Genomic DNA, 24,619 nt, shown 5'->3' with positions numbered 1-24,619 from the left:
TTCCTTCCTTCCTTCCTTCCTTCCTTCCTTCCTTCCTTCCTTCCTTCAAGTGTATAAATTGTTTCTGTTCTTACTTTCTCTTTTCATTTGTCTTAAGGGAAGCAATGGGGTTTACACTATATCCTTAACTATGTGGGGCTAATATAGGGACCTATTAACTGCTTTAATAGTATCTATTCTGCCGAAGAGAAAATGCGGAATGGGATGCACTTATGTTGGAAAAGTCTCTATCATTTCCAATTTACTGAAACTCACCCATTCCGTCTATTGACCTGCTACCTTTGTGCCTGACACTGGGCTAGGCATTGGGAAAGCAAGGATGATTGCACTGTAGCACCACCCCCTGGCCTTCAGGATCTCACAGTTAAGTTTGGGGGGGTAATTTCAATAAGACATGGTGTGTGCTACAATGAAGTTAAACACAGACTGCACAAGATAATCTAATTCAAGATTGTCAAGGTTGGTTTCACAGAGAAGATGCATACATTTCTGAGGGAACAGCATGTGTGAGGGCACGAAGTTATAAGAGAACATGGAGTATTTGGAGAACGGGAAAGTGTGACGGGAGCAAAGGTGAGAGTGTACACGTGGACAGAGAGACCTTCTCCCCATCCTGGAGGTTATAGAGAACACTGATGAACTGTAAGGATTTTAAGAAGGGGGATGATATGGTCAAATTCCTACTCAGTGAAGTATTCCTTGAACCAGTGTCCACTGAACCACTCCATGTAAGTGTCATCATCTCACTTAGCTAAAACCTGGAAGTCTAATTAGAAATACCACCCCACAGGTCTGGTGATAGAAACACAAAGGTAACTCAGGGCTTACAAGCCTGGGATGAACAAAGATCAAGGACATTTCATAGATCTTGTTGCTCTGCTTTTTCTCTTAGGGCAAACACACATTAAAAAGACCCTCAGTGCTGCTCACTATTACCAACATTTTCTGTATTCATCTTCTATCTTTCATCCTAAATGCTCATGAAAGACATGTTGCTTCTGGTCCAAACGTGGGCCAGTGACAAAGCTTTTCATGTTTGTTGACCCAATAATCAGCCATTACACTCTAAAGACTTAGAGGGGATCAGTTTAAAAACAGCTATTAGTGCATTTGGACGGCAGTCCCCCGCCCCATATGTCTGGGCTTGCTGCTGCCACAGGGAAGCTCCCACTTCTACCCAGGGAGGTGTTGTGTTTCTCAGGCTGTTCCAGCATTAATGCATAAAACCTGCTTGTGTCAACTATGGTTTAATTGCAAACTCAGTCATGAGGTTTAGCAAGCATGGCCATGGGAGATAAACCCAAAGACTTGTGGCAGGATCGGTCCAGTGTTCCATTTTGGAGAATGGCGCAGGCGTCATGATGGGAAAGAGATGAGCCCCTCTGTCCGCTTATCTCAAGAAATTAGCTTTACACATCCTAGTCTTCTTTAATCAAGGATTCATTATGGAACTGCCATTTTATATTTAAACATCTTTTGAGCTCTTTATCTCTGCCGCATTTGGCATTGGGATGAATAACTCTTAAATCACCACCCCCCCCAATACTGCCACTACTATACTATTTTAAGTAATTGCCATATAATGAATGTCTGTGTGCCCCCTCCATTCATATGATGAAGGCTAACCCCCAATGCGGCGGTATTAGGAGGTGGACCATTAGAAGGTGATTGGGTCATGTCAGTGGAGCCCTCATGAGTGGAAGTAGTGCTCCTATAAAAGATTCCAGAGCACTCCCCTGTCCTTTACAGCATGTAAGGACACAGTGGGAATATGTCCATGAACCAGGAAGAGGGCTCTCACCAGACACCAAATCTGCCTTGATCTTGGACTTCCCAGCCTCCAGGACTGAGAAATACAGCATTTTTGTTATAGCTACCCCCAATGGACTAAGAAATTAATACTGAGAAGTGGGGTGCTGCTAGAACAAATACCCAAACATGTGGAAGCACTGGAAGCAGGTGATGGGCAGATGGGAGAAGAGTTTTGGGGTGCATGCTAGAAAAAGCAAACATTGCCATGAATGGGCCGTTAAGGGTGATTCTGGCCAGGGCTCAGAAAGAAAAGAGAATTGCAGAGAAGGCCTCCATCTTCTTAGAGGATACATCAGTAACCCTGGGCAGAATGTCAGCAGAAACGTGGTCAGTAAAGGCCATTCTGATGAGGTCTCAGATGGAAATGAGGAATATGTTATTGGAAACTGGAAGAAAGGCCGTCCTTGTTACAAACTGGCGAAGGACTTGGCTGAATTGTGTTCAGGTTCTAGTGTAATGGAAGGTCGTATGAGGGAGTGATGAAATTCAACATTAGTGAAAGCTATTTCTTTTTTTTTTTTTTAAGGTTTTATTTATTTATTTGAAAAAGAGCGAGACAGCGAGAGAGGGAACACAAGCAGGGGCAGTGGGAGAGGGAGAAGCAGACCTCCTGCTGAGCAGGGACCCCGATGTGGGGCTCTGTCCCAGGACCCCAGGATCATGACCTGAGCTGAAGGCAGACGCTTAACTGACTGAGCCACCCAGGTGTCCCAGCAGAAGCTATTTCTAAGCAAAGTGTGGAAGGCGCAGCTTGGCTCCTCCCAACTGCTTATAGTAAAATTCAAGAAGAGAAAAAAAAAAAAGTAAAGATGAGATTGTTAAGCAAAAAGGAAATAGGACTTAGAGATTTAGGAAACTCTCAGTCTATTTCTATTGCAAAAAACAAGAACACTGGAAGAGTGGCCGAGCGACGATTTGAGGAAGTTAGTATAGATCAGCCATCTCAACAGAAGCCACGTCTGTTCTCTAAGACAATGAAAGGATGACCCTGAAGGCAAGTCAGAGGTCATCAGGGATCCCACTCCTACCACAGGCCTGGGGGGCAGAGGGATTTCAGAGAGGAGACCACCTCTCTGGTCCAGGTGAGGCAGGAAGCCCCCACCCAGTACTTCAGTGACGGGGGTCCCCACAGAGAGTCCCCTGCTTGGGCTGCATCCAGTCGAATGTGGCATGGACAGGGTCACTTGGAAGGGAACTGTGATGGAGCAGGGCTTGGCCGAGAACTATGGAAGGGGCAGACATGGAGCCCTAGCCAAGAGCCACTAAGGGGCTGCTGTCCCACTGAGCCATGGGGTGATGTTGCCACCCCAGTGGGCTGAAAATCAGAGCACTGACCCAAAGAGTATTATCTTTGAGGCTTAAGGTTCAATGTAGTTTGCCCTATTAGATTTTGGGCTTGCCCAGTACCTGGCACTACTTTCTTCTTTGCTCTTTCTCCTTAGGAAAGGCAAAGTCTGTCCTATGCCTGCCCTACCACTGTATTTTGTAGGCACATGACTTGTCTGATTTCACAGATTCACAGCTGGAGAGGAATCTGGCTCACGATGACTTATACTTTGAGTCTCACCTATATCTGATTTAGATGATTGTTAGGTAATACTTTGGACTTTAGACTTCTGAATTGCTGCTGGAATAAGTCAAGACTTTGGGGCTATTGTCACAAAATGAAGGCATTTTGTATGCAAGAGGATATGAATTTCAGGGGGACGGGACAGAATGCTGAAGACTGAATGTTTGCATCCTCTCTTCCCCAACCCTGCCCCAATTCGTATATTGAAACCTAATCCCCAGTATGATGGTATTTGGAGATGGAGCCTTTGAATGGTGTTAAGTCATGGGATGAAGCCCTCACGAATGAGATTAGTGCCCTTATAAAGGAGAGCCCTTCCTTCATGTGAGGACATAGCAAGAAGACGTCTATGAATCAAAAGGAGGTTCTTGTCAAACACCAAATCTGCATGCCAGTCAGTACCTTGATCTTGGACTTCCCAACCTCATACTCCCAGAAGTATGAGAAATAATTTTTCAATTGTTTGCAAACACCCAGTCTATGGTATTTTTGTTGTTTTTTAAAAATATTTTATTTATATATTTGAGAGAGAGAGAGAGAACACGAACAGGGGGAGGGGGAAAGGGAGAAGCAGACTCCCCACTGAGCAGGGAGCTCGACAGGGGGCTCCATCCCATGATCTCCATCCTGGGATCATGACCTGAGCTGAAGGCAGACGCTAATCGACTGAACCACCCAGGCATCCCAGGTATTTTTGTTATACTAACCTGAATGAACTAAGATAAAAAAAACTTCCATTCACTGTCCTAAATTTACCTACCTTTCCCCTCCATACCCTTCTCACCTCTGCTAGGTTCAGACCAACTAGAGATCTGAGAACAAGTCAATGCTCACAGCTATCTATTCTCTGGGTCATGCATCTCTCTCAACTTCTGTCTTTCTGAACAGAAGAATTCTAGGGGCTTTTTAGCTCTTCTTATACCAAAATTCCCACATCTCTGATATAATTTTGGAGGACTTACTCTTTCAATTCGATCACCATTGTTCGCCATGGGAATCACCAAAGTTGATGCCACCAGGAACTCCAGTTTGAGCCCTATTGAACCTTTAGGAAGAGAAGGTTTGGTTTAGTCCAGTTATTATTTTTCTCCGATCTCTAGAAATATGGATAGATGTAACTTACCAAGTGAGGTTGGTGACTTCTCTAGAAATATTTACAGTGAGTATATAATATCCTATCTTTGCAAATCTGTATAAAAAGCTAGCTATTCAATGGGTTATATAAAAATAGGCCTTCAAACTCATCCCCCAAAACTGCCAGATTAACAAGGAGGCACTTACTTGCTTGGGGCAGCAGCATAAATCAGAACAAGTGGCTTTGATGGATTTATCCAGAATTTTATAATCAGATCAAAGGGGAAAAAAACGATTTTGTGTTCATTGCTTTTATTTGGGCTTCCATATGGGAGGGGGCACCATAATATTTCAGTGCTTGGAGACTTGGCCAAAGCACTAAAGGCACATGGAGGAGAAAGAAACAGGCTTGTCTTTGTCATATACTTTGTCTTGTCTGCTGCCCTGTGGCTCTGGTTTCCACACATGTGTCTGAATGGGAACTGTGAGTATTTATCTTCTGTTGACAACAGAATTTAGATGATTAAAGTAAGCAAAGGTTGCTGTTGCTACCTCTAGCCCATGACGTTACATCCTCCAGGTTACTCTAGATATCCCCCCCAAGCCTGCTGCCCAGTCTCATGGTGTCCTTCCTTCAGGTCAGAGTGCTCGGCACTCTGGGTTCCTGTCAGAACTTCTTCCAAATGCATTAGTCATATTAAATCAGCATCAGGTCTTTTCATAAGTGAAAGGTCATTTCCTTTCAGGGTAATGTCATATCAATATGGGTCAAAGTCTTAGCTAAAGAAGGAGTGCCCAACTGTGGAATTTTAATTATAAATGAGCAGAGTAGATAACTGGCTAGGGCAGGCTATCTCAGTGCTTCTAAGCTTCCATTTATGGACTTGCACTGTCTAGGATAGTAGTCATTAACTCTATGGGATGATTACAATTTAATTAATTAAAATTAAATAAAATTTAAAATTCAATTCCTTAGTTCCACTGGCCACATTTCAAGTGCTAAATAACCACATGTGTCTCGTGGCTACCATACTGGACAGTGAAGATATTAAACATTCCTGTTATCCCAAAAGTTCCACTGGATAGCGCAAGTGTAGACAATTACTCTCTTGGCCTATGCAGAGGTGGTCTACTCCTGCCCTAATGCAGGATTTCTCAACTTTGACACTACTGACATTGTAGACTGGATCCTTGTTTATTATGGGGGGCCATCCCTGGCATTGTAGGGTATTTAGATGGCCTCTATCCCCTACATGCTAATAAAACCTCTCTCCCACTTGTTGCCATCAAAAATGTCTCAAGACATTGACAAATGTCCCCTAAAGGACAGAACTGCTCCCAGTTGAGAATTACTGCATTAAAGTTGGCTGATGCTTTGGGGTGGGGGAGACATCTGTAAGCACTCTTGTGAGCAAGATAGGTTCAGGAAGTTGTGAGTTCTTAGAGGGTGGGGACTCTGCAGGGGGCAGGCCATGCACATTTCAAGTGCTCTTGAAATATTATAGATGAGAAGAATGTCAGAGTGACGTTTATAGCCAAGAAAGATATTCTTCCCCTGGTCTTGAGAATTCCCTTAATGCTAAATTGTCATGTGTGTCAAAGCCCTAAAGAACTGCAGGGAGGGCTATAAATCCAAAGGAAGGCAGAGAAAAGGCCCAAGGGACAGATTATGGGTGAGTTAACTTATTCCAGCAAAGGTGAATGGGGTTGCTCCCCGGCTTCACTCTGAGATTTTCAGCCTGGTGTGCTAAGCCCCCTGTTCCCATAGTGGCCATTCATGCACTAAATGGCCATTACTGCCTCATCAGCAGCTTGACAGCTGTAAATTCTAATCCCAGGCTGGGTCTCTCTTCCCAGGACCAAAATCATAAAGATGTTTGCCCTCACACAGGTCTCTGACATGCGTGAGACCACATGTACGTATTTGTCTTAGGGCCTCTTGAGACCATAGCACTTCTCTCTGACCCAGGCAAGGCTGTCCATGGTGTGCATAGCTCCTGACCATGACATCATGCTTGTACCTCATCATGGAATTCTGAAGCAAGACTCTAGAGGTGGAATCCAAAGATTAGTGGAATTAAAGGTCTTAAACAAGCAAATGTTTTTCATTATTTAAGATACTAAGGAAGCCAAATTCTGAAATATTTATGGCCACAGCCTCCTTTGGGTGTTGTCAATGACCTCTTTCCTTTTAAGAGGCATCTTCTAGAGAGGGAGCCCTTGGCCTACTCCCCCTGGGGCCACTAACTCATGGTAAAGCTGAATCTACCATTCCATGGGAAGACTGGTGAAAAGTTTATTTGCTACACACTTCTTGCTGAAATGAACGGAAGCCAACTCAGGAGAAGTCCAAGTTTACCATAGAAGACAAAGCAGAGACAAAGTTCCGTTATGTCAGCTGCATACTTGCAATTTAGATTTAGCTCAAGTTGTTTTTCTGTTTTGAGGGACAATGTCAATCATCTCACAAATAAATGAAGACAATTAATTATTCAACAATTCTGTTGACATTGAGATAAAAGAAAAACCACCCCATAAAATACTTTATATACTTTATCTTGGGGTGAGGATGAGTTGGGGTGACTTCTGCTCTTGGCTTTTATCCAGGGGCTATCAAATTAACCTGCAGCATCTGGAAATTCTGCCCAATGGTCTGGCACCATAGAAAGTTGTCTGGTGTGACTGGAGCCCTCTTACAGGGTCTAATAATTCTTTATATATAAGAATTCAAAGCCCATTCTGTGTTTCTCAGTGGGGATGCTTTTAACACTTTGGGTGGGATGACTCTTCCTCATGCGAGTGATCTCATGGCTCATAGCAGGACATTTAGCATTCCCAGATTCGGGGCACAGAATGCTAATGCTGTCTGCCTTCGGTTACTGTCACAACCAACCACTTCTTAACACACTCATTTTCCCGCATCAGCTGGTGGGTGGTTCTGCCACCACTGAGCGCACTGCAAGAAATTGAGGCCCGGAGATACTAAGTGACTTGCTGCAGGTTAGACAGATAGTTAGTGGCCCAGAACCGTGGTGGCCACACCATACCAGGACAGTCTCTATCTGTGCCTGTTGTCCCAGGACCCTTATCCATAGTAATCCCTCTCACTCTCAAAAAAGTCCCAGTTCAGATAATAAATGAGATTGTCACCCTGCCTAAAGCTCAAGTCTCCTACCCGTCAATTCATTCCTTTTCCCCCTATACAACCCTTCCTCTTTCTCTCTTTTATTGTGGTTCTCATAAACCTTTCCTCCTATCTTATTCCATTTCTTATGTTCTTGCAACCTAGTCATCCTTAAGTCCAGACTGCCTGAACTCAGGGACTCTTGGTTCCTGAATGGACAAGGAAGCAAGACACCTCAGAAATAGGATCAACTGGGCCGAAGGCAAGCCAGCAGTGTTGATCAAGCCATAGACAGCTACCCACGTGATCCCACATACTCAGCGACAAAAGCTGGAAGGGGTGGGGGGAAGGGCGGGGAAGCTAGTGCATTTTTGTGATTTTTTTTTTAAACAAATCCACACTGGATTGAAAAGAAATGCACTGTAAAACACCACCCATTAGACTACGTACGTCCAGCATGTTCAGATAACTCAAACATGGTGTTCCTATTCTTTGGCAATACTTCGAAATACCCTTTTGAATAACAAAAGTTAAGTAGAATCGAGAAAGTGTTTCTCATAATAAAATAAATCCCTTTTCCTTGTCTGCCCCAGAGGGCCAAAAATACCAGGATCTTTAATTGGTGTATCAGCACCACTCTCAAGAATTTTCTTATGTGCTGGAAACACATGATGAAATTTTGGTGAAGTCCTGCAGCAAGCTATAACCAGGAGCTGAGAGCAGCCTGGGTCTATAGCTCTGTTTGGTTTCTCTTTTGCCTTTAACTTACGCAGGAGCTAAATATTTGTGCAACAAGACCGTCTGATAACAAAGCTCAGGGGACTTGGGAGAAGCTAGTTAAAATGAAAACGGTTCCGAACAGAGTTGGAAGGTAAAAATGGCTTCCTTTTCAAATGGCTGCACTGTTTAATTAAGAGGTTGTTGTAGAGACAAGTCTTTCTAATGAGTACTCTTCCTGACAGCCTTGGAAATACCTATTCACCTACTTCATTCACTCCGTGGTGAACAACGCAGGCTCTGGTGCTAGCAAACCTGGGTCTGACTACGCTCTCTTCCTAGGGAGGCTGTGTGAGCTCAGGCAAGTGACTCAACCTCCCTAGGCCTCGGTTTCCCCAGTTATAAAAAGAGAGAATACCTACAAATAGTGTTGGTGTGAAGAGAACAATAATGCATGTCAAGTACTTAGCATAGCGCAGGGCTCACACGAGCCATTATGGTTATCTAATCAAACACTTTTTAGACCAATCACGTGCCAAGTGTTGCACAAGGTGGAGGGACTTCAAGAATTAATAAAATAAAGATTCTGACTCAATATAATCTAAGGGTGCTGGGTGGTAAATATACTTACATTGGGACTATTTGCTTTTGTGTTGAATTTTGAAGCATAGGTAAAAATTTTCCAGGCAGAGAAGGTGAAAAGGCATTCCAAGATTGCTCAAGTAACCATGTACCTAGATGAGTAGAAAAAGATGATGACTTTTTTAAAAAGTATAATTAACATACAGTGTTATATTAGTTTCAGGTGTACAATACAGTGGTTCAGCAGTTGCATACATTTCTCAGTGCTCATCATGACCAGTGTATTCTTAATCCCCTTTATCTATTTCACCCATACCCCCACCCACCTCCCCTCTGGCAACCCATCAGTTTGTTTTCTGTATTTAAGAGTCTGTTTCTTGTCTCTTTTTTGTTTGTTTGTTATGTTTCTTAAATTCCACATATGAGTAAAATCATAGCATATTTGTCTTTCTCTGTCTTGTTTCACTTAGCATTATACTCTCTAGCTCCATCCATGTTGTTGCAAACGGCAAGGTTTCATTTTTTATGGCTGAATAATATTCCATTGTATATATACCACCTCTTCTTTATCCATGCATCTATCAATGAATTAGTGTTTTCATTTTCTTGGGCAAATATCAAATAGTGGAATTACTGGATGATATGGTAGTTCTATTTTTAATTTTTTGAAGAACCTCCATGCTGTTGTCAACAGTGACTGCAGAGTTTGCATTCCGACCAAACTTGCACAAGGGTTCCTTTTCTCCACATCCTCACCAACACCTGTTGTTTCTTGTGTTGTCGATTTTAGCCAGTCTGGCAGGTGTGAAGTGATATCTCGTTGTGGTTTTGATTTGCATTTCCCTGATGATGAGCAATGTTGAGTATCTTTGCACATGTCCGTTGGCCATCTGTACATCTTCTTTGGAGAAATGTCTATTCAGGTCCTCTGCCTGTTTTTAATCAGATTATTAGTTCTTGGTGTATTGAGTTGTAGAAGTTCTTTATACATTTTGGATAATAACCACTTTAAGAGATATCATTTGCAAATATCTTCTCCCATTCTGTAGGTTACCTTTTTGTTTTGTGTATAGTCTCTTTCACTGTGCAAAAGCTTTTTATTTTGATGTAGTTCCAATAGTTTATTTTTGCTTTTGTTTCCCTTGCCAGTGGAGAAAGATCTAGAAAAATGTTTCTATGGCTGATGTCAAAGAAATTACTGCCTATGTTTTCTTCTAGGAATTTTATGATTTCAAGTATCACATTTAGGTCTTTAATCCATTTCGAGTTTATTTTTGTGGATGGCATAAGAAAGTGGTCCAGTTTCATTCTTTTGCATGTTGCTGTCCACTTTTCCCAACACCTTTTGTTGAACAGACTTTTTCCCATTGTATAAACTTTTTTTGGTTCCAGACAGATTTTCACAGAATAGATTATGATTAATTTAAAAAGGTAAAATGAAGCCCATTGTTTGTAAGTTTTATTCTCCTCTCTTCCGAAGCAAGAAGAGCTGGAGACATTGTGGCATTTAGAGGCTCGGTTGGTCAAAAGAGCACATTTCCCTGAGGTCTGAGCTATCCAGTTTTCTCTCCTCTGGGTCTCAGCCAGATCTGCCCAGAGCATTGCTTGGTGGTGGAGTGGCCTGTGATAGACCATTTCTCCAAAGTGCTTTCCAAATTCCCTCTGACTAGCATGGAATGATTTTTGTATCAAAAGTTTGGTATAAACCTCAGAAACCAGCATATATAGAGGACTCCTTTGGGCATATCCATAGTTGGCTTTCCTACCCCACAACCTGATCACAGGCTACCACTGACACCTCACAAAAACCATGGCCTTGGCAGAGATACTCACAGAGCTGGGAACGACAGGTGAGCTTGTCCACAGCATACTCAAATGCCTGGGTGGCTCAGCCGGTTGAGTGTCTGACTTTGGCTGGGGTCATGGTCTCAAGGTCCTGGGATAGAGCCCCGCATCGGGCTCTGTGCTCAGCAGGGAGTCTGCTTGTCCCCTGTCCCTCTGCCCCTCCCCCCGCTCATGTTCTCGCTCTCTCTCCCTCTTAAAAAAAAAGTGTCTCAGCTGGCGAGGTCCCAGGTTTCAGGAGATGTAGAGAAGTTGCTTTAGGTTGAATAAAACTGATTCGGAAATCTCCCCAAGAAAAAGTGGTAAGGCAATAGGACCATGAAGGTGAGGAGCAGGCAAAGGTGCGCTACCAAAGCTGTAGAGTGGGTAGCTTGGTAACCCACAGGGGAGCCAGGAGTCAGTGTAGGCCCCCTTCCAAAGCTGTCCTGGAGGGGTAACACAGGAGCTGCAGTATTTATACTTCTGAATCTGTCAGCCATTGGTTCAGCGCTACTCCCAGGGAACATCCATTCCCAGACACCGCCTGCTCTCTGCACACACAGGCTAATGGATTCCTACAGCCTGAACACGGTCCACCGACAAAGAGACACTGGTTCTGGCCTTAGGAAATAGGAGTGTACATGCATAAATCAGTGCAAAATGAAAACATAGGCTCTCTTCTTTTTAAAAAGCAAGAGAAAGGTGCCATTAGAGGTACTAAAATAAAAGCTTTTTTCCTTTCATCCACAGTCTCTCTCTTCACTTGTCATGGCTTGTTTTTTTTGTTTTTTGTTTTTTTTTAATTTGCTATTTCATGCCACTCTAAGTAAAGGAAAATTTAAATTTTAAATTATTAGCATGAATCTTACCTTTCATCTCTACATTGTGTGGTGCTGGTTTTAAATGCAAATATAAGAGCATTTAACTCATATGCTAATCACCAAAATTACACAATTTGCATATTTTGTTCTTACCATAATAGTGCACAACACTAACTCAGCTGCTTTTATGTCATTTCTTGATCATGCACATTGTACTACCTTTGGCTTAAACATGAGTAAGGAAAGATGGAAAGGAAAGGAGCTAATGGTTGATTAGTACAGAGAAGCAGCATGAGTAAGAGAGGACAAAGGGTATCTTGGTCGTTGGTGTTTCTTAGCATGCCATCCCTTTCTTTCTGTATTTGAAGCAAGTTTTGGTTCAGAAGGAAAGCATGGTCTCTGGGGGCCATCAGTGTCCCTCCCCCGCCCCAGCTTACCCAGTGGTAGAAAAACACACTTACTTCGTATTTGCTTTGGGTCCCCACGAACTGCCACACATTGTGGGTCCATTGGAATCCTGTTTTCATGGCGAACGCTCTACAAGAATGGAATGGTGAGAAAAGGCAGACGTGCATATATTGTATGCATCTTTTTTTGCTCTTGTGCATGCTCTGTTGTCCCATCAGATTTCATTTACAAAATACAAGTTCAAAGAAGAAACTATTAAGGATTTTAAGGGGCACCAAGCTGGCTCAGTTTGTTAAGCATCTGCCTTCAGCTCAGGTCATGATCACATGGTCCTGGGATCGAGCCCCACACTGGGCTCTGTGCTCAGTGGGAGCCTGCTTCTCTCTCCATTTGCTTGTCAGTCTGCCTGCTTGTGCTCTCTCTCTCTCTCTTTCAAATAAAAGAGGAAGGGAAAAATGGAGGGAGGGAAATCGGAGGGGTAGACGAACCATGAGAGACTATGGACTCTGAGAAACAAACTGAGGGTTTTAGAGGGGAAGGGGGTGGAGGAATGTGTTAGTCCGGTGATGGGTATTAAGGAGGGCACGTATTGCATGGAGCACTGTGTGTTATACGCAAACAATGAATCATGGAACACTACATCAAAAACTAATGATGTACTGTATGGTGACTAACGTAACATAATAAAATAAAAAATAAAATAAAATAAAATCTTTTTTTTAAGATTTTATTTATTTTTTTGACAGAGAGAGACACAACGAGGGCAGGAACACAAGCAGGGGGAGTGGGAGAGGGAGAAGAAGGCTTCCGCCAGAGCAGGGAGCCCGATGTGGGACTCGATCCCAGGATCCTGGGATCATGACCTGAGCCGAAGGCAGACGCTTAACGACTGAGCCACCCAGGCGCCCATAAATAAAATCTTTTAAAAAATAATTTTAATATGGTGACAGCAGAGCCTTTAAGCCCAGCCTGGGGTCCTGATGATGACCCTGCAAGCAGGAAGGCAGCATTCATAAAAATGCTAAAGAAATCCCAGGAGACATGGGTGGAGCAGGGAGAAAAGAAACCTAGGAAGTCAGGCTGGTGCAGGAAGAGTCCAGGACAACCAAAGAGATTGGTTCCCAGAGGTTATAGCCCGAGAGCACAAGCCATGTCAGGAAAGAAGAGACACAAGAGACAGGGGATCAAGTGGAGGGAATAAAGCCAGAGAGCTGGTTAACCAAGACACTAAACTGGAAGCACTGGGAGAAGTCCATGGAACGAAGCCAAGGATCACATAGGGGAGCAAGATACTAGAAAAGGGTTAGCATAAACCAACAGCCATTTGGATCTGATCACATCCCTGAATGCTGAGTGCCACCATGGCATCCCTCTAAGCCTGGCGGGTACTTCTCCTGGGCCTGCACTGGGGTCCTTACAGGGGCAAACTCAGTCGGACAGCATGGCCTTACAGTGGTTTCTCAATGCTCTAACCTCCTGATAAGGAACAAAACTACTGCCAGGAGTTGAGGTAGTCTCCTCCCTCTCCTGTAGAGAGCAACACCTTCTCCTTCTCCAAAGCTCTAGGAATGCTTTACCTAGTCATTTCATTGTGGAAATGAGCAGGAAACTGACTCTGTTGAACATGAGACATGGGAAGGGGTTAATGGTGACCTGACAGCTTGCAGGACACTGGGTCCCATCGTACATCATAAGACTTTGCAAGACAGCAGCAAGAGGCTGTCACTCAGGAGGTGTTTAACTGCCTGGAGGCCTCCTTCTGTCACCCTTGACTCAGTCTTCTGCTTCAACTTAGAGCAGAGTTTCTAAACTGGGGCACTATTAACATTTGGAGTCAGATCATTCTCTGTGTGAGAAACTGTCCTATGCCCCATGAGGCGGTTAGCATCATCCCTGGCCTCTGCCCACTGGATACAAGTATTATCTCCCAGTTGTGACAATCAAAAATGTCTGCAGAGGGCGCCTGGGTGGCTCAGTTGGTTAAGTGACTGCATTCGGCTCAGGTCATGATCCTGGAGTGTCGGGATCGAGTCCCACATCGGGCTCCCTGCTCGGCGGGGAGTCTGCTTCTCCCTCTCCCGCTCCCCCCTCTTGTGCTCTCTCTCTCTCTCTCTCTCAAATTAAAAAAAAAAATCTAAAAAATGTCTGCAGACATTGGCCTGTGTGCCCTGGGGGACATAATTGTCCTGGTGAGTCAGCGATTGAGAGCACATGGCCCCTGCTGAGGAACATGCCTGTAAAGACACCCTATGCTCTTAGCTGACTTATTCCACTTTTATATTAGCCTGTAGCTGCTTTTCTGAAAGTGTCTATGTATCACCTCGTCTTCCTGATAGCACGATATCCTCCACTCCTGGGTTTGTTAGTAGGGCCTTACCAGGTAGTAAAGCCACTTAGTGGGTAAATCTCCTTATTCTGAGTCCATCCAAAAGGGGTTACATGAGCCTCTGAAAATTGCTGCAAAACATACCCATCTCAAGGTCTACAAAGATTGCTTGAGCTCACCATGCCTTTTCTCTCTCTTAGGCAAGAGCTCAGTATTTGACAGCCTTGTCATATGTCTTATCTCATTTAATCCTCAAACAGAAAAAAAATATAACTTCTATAAAATAACATATCCATTTTTACAGATGGGGAAATGAGGCTGGCGGTTAGTAAGTAACTTGCCCAAAACCATCCCAGTAGTAAATGGATTTGAACTCCAGCTTTTTGGCTGCTAATCTAAGACCCTTTCATTTCTACCAATGCCTTTTAACTTTAGTGTACACAAGAATCACCTGGAATGGGGGGCGGGAGGGAGGTTGTGAACAGTGCAGGTTCCCAGACGTCCCCCATAGAGACTCAACAGATAGCTCTAGAACAGGCCCCAAGAATCAGGATTTTAAACAGGTGTTTCCAGTGATTCTAATGCAGGTGGTCTAAATCCTTGGCCTTCCCTGGAATCTTTGCCTACCCTGGCTAGATCATGAAAAGCCTGGATCAGCCCCCAAGTTGGATATCTGCATACTTTAACTTTCAAATAGTCTGGGAAAACAAAGGGTACAAGACATCTCAGTATGATGTGTTTCCAGGAAAAAAGTGTTAGCAAACCATAAGAAGAATAATATTTGGAAGGCTCAGTTTTCATTAGAATTCAGCAAATGCTCCAGAAGATCTCCTGAGGTTCATATCTAGTGTAAGGGGGGAGAAAATGGCCGACGAAGGTTAGAGTTTCAGACTCAAATTCCTCCCAGCTCCCTGGAGAGACCCAAAAGAAAACCTGCAGAGAAACATAAAACGCTGCTCATAGTGCCTGCCATTTGTTTGCAAGCAATTGTATGTCTGCCCTACAAACCTCAACTGGGTTCATGGTACTTTAAAATCACTCTCTGTGATGCAACCTACCCAGCTATGCCCCCACAGTGGACATGGAGAAGTCGGTGCCTCTGAGTCATGACTTCAGTGGTCACTCTTCTCTGCTCAAAACATTGCTGCTGGTGCCTTTGGCTTTTCTTTGGTGAGCTGCAGCTTCAGGAAAGAGCCAGAGTCAATTCCTCCACAGTAGCCCTGACTCTGGCACAGCTGTTTTCTTTAATTATCCTCCCATGAGCCCAGCTCTTCCAGAAAGCCAAACCCTATTCACCATGTGCCTCCAATCCTATGGATGATTCAGAAGACAGACTGTCAACTCACCAAGAGCTCATATCCAGGAGGAGCAAGGTTCAGGGAAGACAGACCTACTATTGGTGGAGTGTATACACCCTTTGTCCTTGAGAGGCGGGGTGCTGGGAACATGTTTTCTGTCGCTGTGTCATCGGTCACTGCATGTATTGTAATCACAGAGCTGGCTGCACACGGAGACCACATGTAACCTGAGGGCCAACATTCCAAGTGGTCTTCCCATGTGCAAGGTTTTCCTCTTTGACAGGGAAGGAACCTGAGCAGCATTCCATGAGTATGATCTGTGCCCTGTGAAGGGCAGCTTAAAAGCTGACTTACCTTTGAGAATAGGCTCCCTCTCTTTCTCTCTCAGGGGTCATAGCACCTGAGCCCGCCACCTCATCACTGGAAAGATGGTCTCTGCTTGGGGGAGGACGTGCTTCACCTGTGCAGCAGCAGAACCAGGTGAAGCAATGTCATGAGGGTCCTCTCCCTTTGGTCCTAACTCCATGCTCACTGAGCGACCACCACCTTCCAGGCTTACCCTGACACCTGGAAGGGGCTACCCGGAATCACACTCTGGTTCTTAGAAGATTTCCTGACTCAGTTTAATACAGGTCCCTCTGTAGGTATAAGCCATGAGAGTGGGCAGGCCAGATGGGAACATTTGGAAGATCAGCACAAATCCGTGTTTTCTGTTAGAAACAGGAAGCCAAAGTCCTTCTGATGGCAGAGCAGTACACATCCTCTGGTGTCTCATCTGTGGAATCTGGGGCAGCAGTGTAGGACTGGATGATATCCATCTGTTAAGAACAGACATGGTGGCAAAGTCCTGAGGTGGATGCCATGCTTGGAACCTGGAGTCAGGGGCATCTAACCAGCTCTTGGAGGAAGGGGTGTTTGCTTGTCATTTCCTTGAGATGATGGGACAAATGGGCCTTCTCCACCTGTGCATTAAACCTTGGAAGCCAGAGCTTCCACTCCTGCAGGCCAGTCCCCGGGGACCAGCTTGAAGAATTTAGTGAAATAAAAACACAGGACACCCAGTTAAGGTTGAATTTCAGGTAACCAATGAATAATTCTGAGCATAGTTTGTAGTATATATTTTTGGTATATAAATTATTTGTTGTTTATCTGAAATTCAACTCTAATTAGATATCCTGTACTTTATCTGCCAACACTACCTGGGGCAGTCCCAAATAAACTTGTACATTCTTTTCTTTGGGCCCCATCATAGGTAATGAGGCTGAGAAACCCACTCCTTTATGAACATCTATTTTAGAGGAAATAGCAAATTAAGGTTTCTATACCTCAGTGTGTGTTTTGAGTCACTGTTTTCTCTTTCTCTGTCAGACACAGTGACATTTTAAGCCTGTCCTCCCTGGCCAAACATGGAGGAATAGTAGACTTTATCCACAGGGAAGGAATTTCCAGTCTCATTCCTATAATGTTTCAGAGTTTTGAGTTCCTCTCGTCTGTCAATGGAAAGGCTATTGTTTAAGGTGGATGTAGCCAGAGATGGTGGAGATTCTAGGTCTGCCGTGATTCTTGACCTTGGGGGATAATGGGGAGTGATGAGGAAGGAAGCCACAAAACCACGATGCTATGGCCAAAGCCAGGCCCTGTCCCTAAGTGTCAGAGGATTGTTTTTTTTTCTTTCTTTCTTTCTTTTTCTTTTTTCTTTCTTTCTTTCTTTTTTTTTTTTTTTGCTCTAGGGAAAACAGTTCCAAGTATTTTCTTTACTGAGTAAGAATAACCAGCTAAGAGTCTGATGAAATAAAGGTTCGTCTCTGTTGATAGCCATTGACTGTCTTCCCTCTCTCCTTCCTCCACCTCCTCCTCTCTCTTTCTTTTGTATAGTTGACAATACATAGTATAGCATTTTTTGAAACCTCATAAGAAGTATGCACTTAAAGTGTTCTTCCTACTTCCATCTCCCATCTAAGCTGCCCACTTCCCTGCACCCCTTCCACACACACATACATACGCACAAGTAAACCACTGGCATTAACTTATTCCTTCTCTTCCCACAGTTTTTTTCAATGTGTACACACATGGGCAAATTTGAAGAGATGTCATCATCCCCCAAATGATAACCTGTGAAACCCACTGGTCTGCACCTTGCTTTTTTCACTTACCATCATGCATAAACACCTTGTTCATTTTCTTATGTCATAATACCCCAGTTGTATAGGTTCACATAATTTACTCAACCATTTCTCCATCAACACAAATTCGGATTGTTTCAGATATTTTGCTCTTACCGACAATGCTTTACCAAGTACCCTTGTCCTAGGTCTTTTTGTACCCATCCAAGGATAGCTGTATACATTTTTTTGTACAAGTGTACCTGCAGCATAAATTCCTGCAAATGGCATTGTTGGGAATGATACAGACCCGTGTAACCCTGACAGATTTAGACAAGTTGACTGTCATAAATATGGCACTAACCACACTCCACCAATAAGAGGGTATGGCAGTCACCGTTGCCACCAGCTGCTGAGGCTTTCCTGGGATAAGGAAGGGGTGAGAGAGTATGCGTGGGTCTTAATAAGAACACTGAGTTCCCCCACTGCACTGTCCATGACTGTTATCATCGAAATTCTTAAACGTCAGTTTTGTTTTGTTTTTTTAATTTATTTATTTGAGAGAAAGAGAGATCATGAGTGGGGGGAAGGGGCAGAGGGAGAGGGAGAAACAGGTTCTCCACTGATCAGGGAGCCCGACATGGGGCTCGATTCCAGGACCCCGAGATCATGACCTGAGCCACCCAGGCACCCCTTGAGTTTGTATTATACAACCCAAGGAGGGAATATTTTTATTTTATTTTAACAGAATAAATGGGGACTTTTTTGGCTGCAAGGATTAAAATACAGGTCATCTCCAGCATGGTGTGAGGTGGCAGGGGCTAGTGGGAGAGGAAGGGAGGTGGTCATTTTAAGGACAAGGCTAGCGCTCAATGCCAGAGGCAGAAATGCAGCCATGCTTCCAAGTTCACACGTGGAGAGGGGCTGTGTGAGTGACTCAGTGTGTGGGTGTGGGTGTGGGTGTGTGGGTGTGTATGTGAGTGTGTGTGGGTGTGTGTATGAGTGTGTGTGGGTGTGTGAGTGGCTCAGTGTGTGTGTGTGAGCGTGTGTGTGTGTGTGTGTGTGTGAAGGACTTTGAGTCTAAACTTGGTTCAGGTGCTCATCCCAGGTCCAGACAGCCGTGAACTTTATAAAGCATTACTGTGTTGTCCAAACTGAAATCTGGAACCTATCGCTGTCAGTGAGTGGGACAACCAAGGGCATCTTTCTGAGCTGGGGAGATGTTTCAAATGGACTCTGCTACAACCACAGATAAAATGGCTTATCACCACCACTTTAATACTGTAACAGAAAAGACTGTAAAAAATAGAGCAAAAACAAAATACACTCTACATGCTCAATAAGTCTCTCATTTAAATCACCTTAGTGGTTTCTGAGGTTATCCCACCCCTGGGTCAGAAATAAACTGGGTATGAGCTGGGCAAATTCTCACCTCTGCCTCAGCTTCTATTCATCAAACAGTTTCCTAAAAACTGGGTTATCAAAGAAGATCTTTAGAGTAAAACAAACAAAAAAATTTTTTTGACATTTTTTTAAAACAATTGAGAGTATCAACAAACAAACAAACAAACAAACAAACAAACAAACATAACCAGATTTCAGGGCTCTATAGAGCATATTTCAAAGTGATGTGTAATGTCACTTAAGAAAAGTGAGCTGTTTCTTTTTTCAACCTAAAGATAAAACAGCCAGGGAGAAAGCAGCCAAGTCTCTGAGTAATCTTACTGAAGGTTCAATTTTCTAAGTATGACCTTATGCTAGCAACAGCTCCTAAGTAACAAGAAAACAAGCCAAGCTAGGAAGTCCTGCTTTTATGAGACAAAACCTCCAAGACAGCAAAGTCTGAAGGCTAATTCTAGTTACATAATGTTGATGAGTCATCGATGCCATCAGATATCACAGACAGACAGTTACCACACTCTCCCTACGTTTTCAAAGCACGTAGGCTCTCGTGGACTCATTCATCCCACACTTTTCTTTCATTCTCCCTTCCTTCCTTCCTTCCAATTTTTTTTTCTTTTCTTTCATTCTGTGCTGTATTAGTCAGGGTCCTCCATAAAAACAGAAGTAATAGCATATATATATATATGCTATATATATATGGAAGTGGCTCATATAAATATGGAGATGGGCAAGTCCTAAAGTCTGCCGTACTGTGCTGTATTTATTGAAAAGAAATCCACACATAAGGGGGTGCGCCTGGGTGGTTCAGTCAGTTAAGCAGCCAACTCTTGATTTTGGCTCAGGTCACAATCTCAGGGTCCTGAGATCGAGCCCCTTGGAGTGCTCAGTGCGGAGTCAGCATGGAGTCTGCTTGAGATTTTCTCTCTCCTCCCTCTGCCCCTTCCCTCATTTGCGCACACGCTCTCTCTCTCTCAAATAAATAAATACATCTTAAAAAAATATTGCACATAAGTGAAACTGTACAGTTAAAACCCGTGTTGTTCAAGCATCAACTATATATATAACTGCTTACAGATTTTCTCCCCATTTGACATTCCCCACGTGAAACTGGAACCTAACACATCACATTAAATTCATCATTTTCTCACCAACTTAATTCTTAATTTTGTCTTTCTCAGAAGGATACTATCATCCACCCAATCTTCTCCTCTTCTATCTGCAAAACATTTATTATAAACACTTCCTCTCCCACACCTTCTAGTTCCAATCGGATATTATACTTTATCCACCGACTTGCTGAATAGCCACTTGCTCTCGTCTTCATCGTTTCTGTCATGGGCTTAATCCAGACCCTCGCATTTCTCATCTGGATTCTGGCACAGCTTTGTAATCGATTTCTCGGCATCTCCATGGCAGGCACCTTTCCAATTCATCCACTAGATTCAGTGTGATTTTTCTGACAAAGAAATGTGATCAAGTTACTTCCCAGTCAAAACCTTTCAAAGTCTTCCCCGTTGCCTTGAGGATAAAGTGGGATGAAAATGGCACTGGTCCAGCGGTGAGACAGTGAGTTAAGATGGGGGCAACTGAGATGTGGCCGGGTGGGGGGAAAAGGGGAGTAGGAGAGCTAAGGAGCTCAAAAGGACAAGACCCCATCACCGATGAGATGTGGGCAGTGAGAATAAATGAAGCACTGAGCAAAACCTCTCCATTTCTGACGTGGATGATTGAGTAAATCACTGTCACATTCCCCGAGACTGGGGACAGAGACCGTTCTTTCTTCATGACAAGTTGCATTACCTGGGTGGGGCACCACGTCTGGGGAAGCCCGCCTTCAGGAAGCCTGAAGGTTTGGGTGGATATGAGTCAGAGTCTGGTAAAGAAGAAGAAATAAAAATTAATACCAGATGGGGGACGAAGGCAGGTGAGAGTCCCTGTAAACAGTCAGCGTCCAGGAACTCCCCAGGAGAGGAAGGTGCAGCAAACAATGTCCTCTCTTCTGCTAAGAGATTGCTGAAAATTTGCTGGCAAAGACCAGGAAAAGAATCAGGGCCGCAAGCTCAGCAAGACAATACCTAAACACAGAAGGGTTTTAAGGACTTACAACTTTGACTTCCACCCTTGCTTATTTCATGATTATTGCCATGCCCTTTTTCTTGGTCAGGGTTTTGGCTGTCGTTTGGAATATCTTGATGTTTGTAGAAAATCCTAAAACATGGATGGTTTCATTCCTATGCCCCCAGGGTGCACGTCTGGATGTGCACTTGGATGAACAGACAACCCAGCTCATCTCACTCTCTTTACTGAGTCCTACCCATTTCCAACAAAGGGAAGGCTTGTTTTGTAGATCTCTAAAACATACCTGAGAATTTCCAACTCACTTAAAAGTTAATCCCTTCCAGGGATCATTCTGAAAGAACCGAGGTCCCTTGAAAAGCTATATCCCAACAACATTTAAACTGCTTCAATTGAGCCAAACCACCCAATTTGAATGTTTAGCCAAATTCAAGTGTGTCTGATGCATTAGGGTATTAAATCCCCTACAAATTCTTCTTTGGCATGGCCTGACGAGATCAATGGTATTTATTTACTGCTTTTACACAAATGGAAAAATATATATACTACAATGAAAAAGAAGTTTCATAGGTAACCTGGTTAGAATCCTGAATGGCGCCCAAGAGGAGGCTGAGGGACACAACCCTTCTGCCAAAGCACAGCGAGGAATTTGACTTTTTGCTCTGCAAGCAGGTGGCTGATGGACTGTTTTATGAAGGGTTTAATTAACTCTGTCTTTCTTAGTTACCTACCAAAATCCCAGTGTGGTAGAAGGCCTCTATCGGCTGGCAAGCAACATCTTAGCAAGGCTCCACAGCCCAGGGAAATACAATTCCCAAGGAAGACAACTTAGTAAGCATGTAAGCGTTAGTTTCAAGGGGCCTCTATTCCAGGGGCTGTCGGTGGCCAGACAGGGGACAGCCAGTGTGAGCCGCTGAGGGCAGTCGTCCCAGGCCTAGAACTGTCCTTAGCGTGGAACCATAAAGGGGCACCCAGCTGGCTTTAACCCCTGTTTTGCCCCTCCTTCTCCTGCTCTCCTCCTCTGGGGGAGTATTGCCCAGCCTCTGATGAGGGTCTTTCTGACACCTTTGACCATAAATCTGATCTAGGTCAGGCTCCATTCCTTAACACACGCCCCAGGTTGTGAAAGTGTAACATCCCTGATGTGCACAACAGATAAATGCTTAGCTTCTGGGCCTTTTAATTAAATAGCCCTGCAATTTCAGCATCCCCTCCAAGGCCTTAACTCAAAGTCACAGTGAAGTGGAAACATCACTGAGTGTGACAGGGTCAGAGACAGACTGAGAGACAGAGACAGAGAAAGAAAGACACTATTTTTGGTGAATAATGCCTTTACTGGTGTCCCACCAATTATATATCCAGGTGATAACCTATATGAGATATGGAATTGAGGACACGATTTTGTCTGACCCTTCATCTTCCACAGGATGAAACTGGGACCAAGAAATGGCTGAGTTGCCCCAAGTCACATACCTGGGACTAGGACCCAGGTCTCCTGATTTCCAGGGCACTTCCTGCCATGAACATTGCCAGCTGCATATGGCAGACTGGGAGACAGAGAAGGTTGGAGAACCTGGTTTATCCTACTAGCTACCCAGATCCTTTCCCATCAAGGATCCCATTAGGGGTCCTTAAAAATAAGGATCAGATACCAACTAGAGAAATATCCAGGGAGAAATAAGAAAAATGTAGACTCAGTGGTCCACTGGTCTCTGTGTAGGAAATGCAATGATTTGCCAGGAAACCAGGAACCTAGACAGACTATTCTGAGGAGGCCATAGAGCTGTGTTCCTCCACTGTGCTTATCCCATCCCACAGATAACTGTCCCACAAGCAGAAACTGTGCCATTTTATCCACGCCTCGCTCAAGAGCACTGCCCCCTCTTAATCTGTGTTTGTGGATTCCACCCCACCTACCCCTTCCCTTAGAAAGAAGTTCTATTTCTTTCCTATCACCAAGAATTCTCACAGACCTTCAGGGAGTCTCATTCAGTAAGGACTTACTGAGCACCTGCTATGTACCAGGCACTGAGCTAGGTCCTGCAGAAACAAAGATGGAGCAGCCACAGTGATTCTCCTCAAGAGCTCACCATCGGAAGGTCCCCATTCATGTACAAGTACTCACTTGCACATGGTCTCAGAGCCCCAGGTGGACAGTAAGCATATTTCTAAACCCCAAATTCCAACATATGGTGCCCCAAGAAAAACTGCTTTTCTAATTTGTGAGTGTTTTATAGGAGCGTCTTTAAAGGGCTTAAAAATTAAATTGCATTAGTCTTTTATCAAATCTTCACAGAAAAAAAAATTTTATTAAATAGGGCTTTTTTGAGAAAAATTTGTGCAATATGTTCATCAAACCCATATGCTTTCACCTACAAAATCTTATAATCATAGTCTATTGCGGTTAGAAAGGATCAGAGATATCACCTAAGACAGGAGATTTAAGTTTTGTATTTTATTTTTTAAACAGTGAAACGCATTTTTTTAAGCCAAATATTACCAAGAGTTCCAAATTGTAAACCTTTTAAAACTGGAACCTGCTGTGGTCAAAGGAGAGGTGCGGAGCTCAGAACCACCCCCCCAACCTCCCTCTCCCGTCTGCCACCTCTGCTCCCACAGATTTTGGAACTGCCTACCCCAAAAATGACAATCCAATGACTCCTGTGTCCCAAATGAGGAAAGTGAGATCCAGAGAGAGTATGACTTCATTTTAACTGATTACATCTTCAGTGGCCCTATTTCCAAATAAGGTCACATTCTGAAATACGGGGAGCTAGGACTTTAACATAAGAACTTGGAGGGGGCGGGGACACAATCCAACCCCTACCACTGCTTCTTGTCCTGCTTGGATGAGGTTCTTGGCCAAGCTAAGGATGCTCCTGATACCAGGTTCGTAAGGGAGAAACGTGAGCCTGCCTATTGGACAACTCCTGGGAAGAAGTGAGGAGAGAGAGGAGAGGAATGTGGAGAGATGTCCCTGAGTAGGCATTGAGACCAGGTAGAGGGATACACTTGGGCACAAGAGGAGACACTTCCTTTATTGGCACAAGGAGGCAGGAAGGAGAAAGGGATGAGTCTGGATGCTAAGTGAATCTGCAGATGAGGAGGGAAGTCAAGGGAGTCCCTGTGAGGTGGTTCTAGCTTTGGTTCATGAAGCAAGAGGAGAGACTTGCCTATTGGGGCTGACAGTGGAGTTGGGAAGTACGGCTCAGTAGAGGGGTTGGCACTAAAACCAGGGACTTAAGGAGAGTGGAGAAAGTCTGAAACGGCCTGTGCATACTGGACAACAGCCAGCTGTGTCTAGAGTAGGCACCAATACATCCTTACAGGAGAGGATTTATTATTAGAACAGAAAAATGGGGAAATAGGAGGGTGAGTGAACCAGGGGAACAGAGAGGGACTGCCTGACCGTAACAAGGGCCAAGACGGCATTGGTGACCATAAGTACATAGTGGCACCATCTGCAGGGTGTGTGGGTTTTCCA

General features: G+C 44.0%; 1 protein-coding gene and 1 long non-coding RNA gene across 4 annotated transcripts in view; one reads left to right on the top strand and one right to left on the bottom strand.

The window, feature by feature from the left end:
• LOC117997411 overlaps window positions 1–4,365 on the bottom strand; it is an 18,077-nt gene extending 13,712 nt beyond the window's left edge. Inside the window, exon 1 of the long non-coding RNA XR_004675809.1 lies at window positions 4,345–4,365. This is a non-coding gene — a long non-coding RNA (uncharacterized LOC117997411). The remainder of the gene's footprint in view (window positions 1–4,344) is intronic.
• NEDD9 (neural precursor cell expressed, developmentally down-regulated 9) overlaps window positions 1–24,619 on the top strand; it is a 209,091-nt gene that overhangs the window by 67,802 nt on the left and 116,670 nt on the right. The gene's annotated exons all lie outside the window — the stretch shown is intronic.

Source organism: Mirounga leonina, unplaced genomic scaffold, assembly GCF_011800145.1.
Source record: "Mirounga leonina isolate KUSES-001 unplaced genomic scaffold, KU_Mleo_1.0 Mir_366, whole genome shotgun sequence".
In the NCBI taxonomy this organism is placed as follows: domain Eukaryota; kingdom Metazoa; phylum Chordata; class Mammalia; order Carnivora; family Phocidae; genus Mirounga; species Mirounga leonina.
Note: the sequence above shows the minus strand (reverse complement) of the source record. Positions and strands in the feature narration are given on the sequence as shown.